Source organism: Suncus etruscus, chromosome 10 (assembly GCF_024139225.1).
Source record: "Suncus etruscus isolate mSunEtr1 chromosome 10, mSunEtr1.pri.cur, whole genome shotgun sequence".
NCBI classification, from domain to species: domain Eukaryota; kingdom Metazoa; phylum Chordata; class Mammalia; order Eulipotyphla; family Soricidae; genus Suncus; species Suncus etruscus.
The window spans coordinates 24743692-24747590 of NC_064857.1; the positions used below are offsets into that span (position 1 = coordinate 24743692).

General features: G+C 31.3%; 1 non-coding gene across 1 annotated transcript; it reads right to left on the reverse strand.

Annotated features, from left to right (window-relative positions):
• Positions 1 to 3528: 3528 nt before the first annotated feature.
• Positions 3529 to 3635, reverse strand: LOC126021657 (U6 spliceosomal RNA). Its single transcript, XR_007500153.1, has one exon. It is a non-coding gene; the product is annotated as a U6 spliceosomal RNA (small nuclear RNA).
• Positions 3636 to 3899: the final 264 nt, after the last annotated feature.

Below are 3899 nucleotides of genomic sequence, written 5' to 3' on the forward strand. Positions count from 1 at the left end.
TCCTTATTTTGGGGGGGAGCCACACCAGTTGTCGCTTAGGGGTTACTCCTGGCTAAGCACTCAGAAATTTCTCCTGGCTTGGGGGGACCATATGGGACACCGGGGGATCGAATCATGGTCCGTCCTAGGCTTGTGCTTGCAAGGCAGATGCCTTACCTTTAGCACCACTGCTCCGGCCCCAGCAATTCTTAAAATATCTTTACCTAGGCTTAAAAATATTTAGTATTAAAGTATATAATTTATCAATGTAAAGGTCATAAAATGTATTATTCTGATAGTAATAATTAAAATTATAACATAATATCTAGTTGCTAAATAGACTTTTGCATTTAAAAAGAAAAATAATTTTCTTTTCTTCATAGCTGGAATGTAGCTAGAGTTATAACTAGTGAAAATATGTGATGTTGAGGTGACAGTCTAAACAAACCATAATATAAAAAAATCAAAAATGCTAGTCGTATTTGAATTTTTGATATATTACTAAGATTAAGAAACAAGCATCCTAGCTATGACAATAATATATGGCTCTATGCTTAGATGTTTCTGAAGAGATAAAACATGAAACAAGTAGTAATTTTCAGACACTAGTCACAGTGTAATCATGATGTTTTGACTAGAACTCGTTGAGAGGGCTGGTCTTCTAATATTCTCTGCCTTCTAAGTTAGCAATGCCTTTGCTTGAAAAGAACCATTGATGTGTAAGGAGGAAAACAGAGAAATTCACAAACTTTCCACCACAATATTAAAACCACCAATATATTTATAAAATTGTCATAGAATAAAATTTAATCACAATATAAGGTAATTCACATGCTCAGTAGCTCATAAGAGGAGAAATAGTTTTATAAACACACAATTAAAATAAGAGTAAATACTTAGGCAAATAATTATATGTATACATTAGAAATTTAATTACTCTCAAGTAATATAGATGAGAATTTGTTAAATACTATGTCTTCACTGATATTTAATTTAAAATCTGTTGTAGAAATAGGAACTACAATTTAGAAATAGAGCCAGTCTCAAGAAAAGAAATTTGATCTGTGAACTGAGTATAATGGATGAGATAAGTTCAAAAAGTCATGAGCAAAACTAGGGATGTTGAGAAACCAGTTCAACTTCCTTCTGCTCTTCATTCATTAAGTATACAGACTACAAAAGTAGAAGCTTAGTGATAAACTTTTAGTATCAAAAATAAACAAAACAACCTACTGTTTTATTAAACAGCTTTAGAGCTCATCAATGACAAGATTAGCAAAATTACTCTTGGAGATTTTTTTTGGTTAGTTATTCCTAACAAAACTGTGAAAGTACAAAGCAATTAACACATGGAATTTCTTTCACATGACTATTGTGTTTGCTACTATATATATATGTGTGTGTGTGTGTGTGTGTAATAGAATAAGAGTGCAATAATCTTTTAATTGAAAGCAATAAAGTTTGGAACTATGTTTATTAAATATTAGGGTTCTGGGGTTAATATTCCTCTTAAATGTTGCTTATTCATATTAAACTTTACTGCAATATACCCACTGAGGACTCATTTAAGTTCTACAAAGCATATACTTACAAAAATTTTCAAATGGATATCTTCTTGAGAGAGTTTTACTTGTTAAAATAGAATAATCTCATTCATTTGTGGGATATAAGAAAAATAAAAAAGAATACTTAATAATAATACCCAAAGACAATAGGATAGGCCAGGAGGACCATTCTATGGTAGGAAGCTTGCCACTAAAATTGGTGAGTGAAGTTAGAATAGAGAAGGGTCCACTTTGCCAATGACAGTTAGAAATAATCACTCTGGACAAGATGGGTACTGAAAGGGGATAAAGTGACATGCATGTGTCCCCTACATTAACAATAATGCAAACCACAGAGTCAAAAAGGAAAAAGATATATAGAGAGAAGTAAAATCCTCCCCTAGAGACAAGTGGAAGTGGATGGGTGGGAAGGAAACTAGAAGCATTGGTGGTGGGAAAAGTGCACTTGTGAAGGCTGGTGTACATTCTATGATTGAAAGTCAATTATTAGCAATTTTGTCACCATGGTGTTTAAATAAAATAAATATTAATGAAAAAATTCTTTCTTGAAGTGCTTCTACATGTATTCATCTGTAACTGTCTTTCTCCATTATTAATTATATGTTTCTTAAATACTAAGAAAGTATTATTCCTCTTCAGAAAATAGTGACTACTTATTAAATTTTCTCTTTTCCTCAGATGTGGTCTTCATTGTTCATATACAATGATTTGCAGTCTTCGCCATCTTTTGTGGAGAATTGTTTTTCCACTTTATCAATATCTTTGTTAGAGAAGGATGCAATGAGACAGTATTACAACCTAGATATTGCTTATTAAACAAAAAAAAAGCAGGACTTTGCTTCCTTTGAGTTGCCCACTGTGTTACTCAAGATTGAGTCAAGTGGTGCCCAATGATGTGGTTCAGTGAAAAAGCACATACTTCGCAAGTATCAATCTGCATATTTAATCCTAGTGCCTTCATATATCTTAAATTTAATACTAGTGGCGCTAACTTTGTCATATCCAGTGCCACAACAAATATGCAATGTCTGGTATAAAACAATCAAGTGTATATAAACATCAAATTGAATGTAAGTTCCCCATCTCTCACAACACAAATAACAAACAGACGAGAAGGAGGGAAGAAAAAAAAACAAGATTAGATCAAGATTGTTTGGCACTACATCAAAACACTTCCAATTAATACTGGTCATGTAAGTTATAATATGATACTCTAAGCAGATATATAATAGAAAAGGAGATTCACTTCTATTCTAGTTGGATAAAAACAGTTATAATAAATGAATATAAAATTTTATCAAATGTATTATTTGCATTTATTGAAACATTCAAGTGATTACCCCATTTTATTTTATTAAAAGAATGAGACAATGTCTTCCTGGAATATACCCAATTTGATCAAATTTTTCATTACTGGTAGTTTAATTTTTGTGTTACTGGTAGTACTTGCAAAATTTTTCTTTCATCTTTTTCATCTATCTTCAAACAGCATTTTCAGCCTAAATTATTCCTTTCTGATGATATTTTATTAGCTTTCAATGTTAATATTAGATAGACCTCATAAGAATAAGATAAAAAGAGTCCCCCTCTTTCACTTCTCTAGAAAAACGGTATGTGTTAGTTCTTTCTTAACTTTTGGTATAGTTTTCCAATGATCAATATAGTCCCAAAAGACTATTATTGTGTTATTACTGCTGAAGTTTTAAAGTTCCAGAATAAATTTCTCAAACTATGCACCTTTTAGATTTGTAAATGCTATCACTATGTATTTTTATTTTATTTTCTCCTTGGATTGAGTTGACATTTTCTTTCTATCTCCTTGAGATCAAGGCTTAATTCATTTATTTTCAACCTATAAATTTGGTAGATGTATAAAATGTATATGTTTTTCATTTATTTTACTTTGTCATTTCATAACATTATTTAGTATATTTTATTTTTGCATAATTTAGAATATTTTAATACAATTGTTATTATATTCAGGATAAAGTTTAACAATGTATTATCATGTTCTTTTTTCCTTGCGCAGGGGCCATGCTAATCTTCTCTGTATCGTTCCAATTTTAGTATATGTGCTGCCGAAGCGAGCACTATCATGTTCTTTTTTCTTAATTTTTATATAATTTTCATTTTCTCTTGCCTTTACTTAGATTTTTTCCTCTCTCTTTTTTGTTTTTGTTTTTGTTTGTTGTTGTTGTTGTTTTTTACTTACTCTTGGCTCTATGTTCAGGAATCAGTCCTAGAAAGTCAGAGGATGCAAGAATCAAACCTGGCGTGCCAGGATTTGGGGTGCATGGATCAAACTTAGGTCAGCAGACAAGCATCCTATCCATTATATCTTCACATCAGCCTATT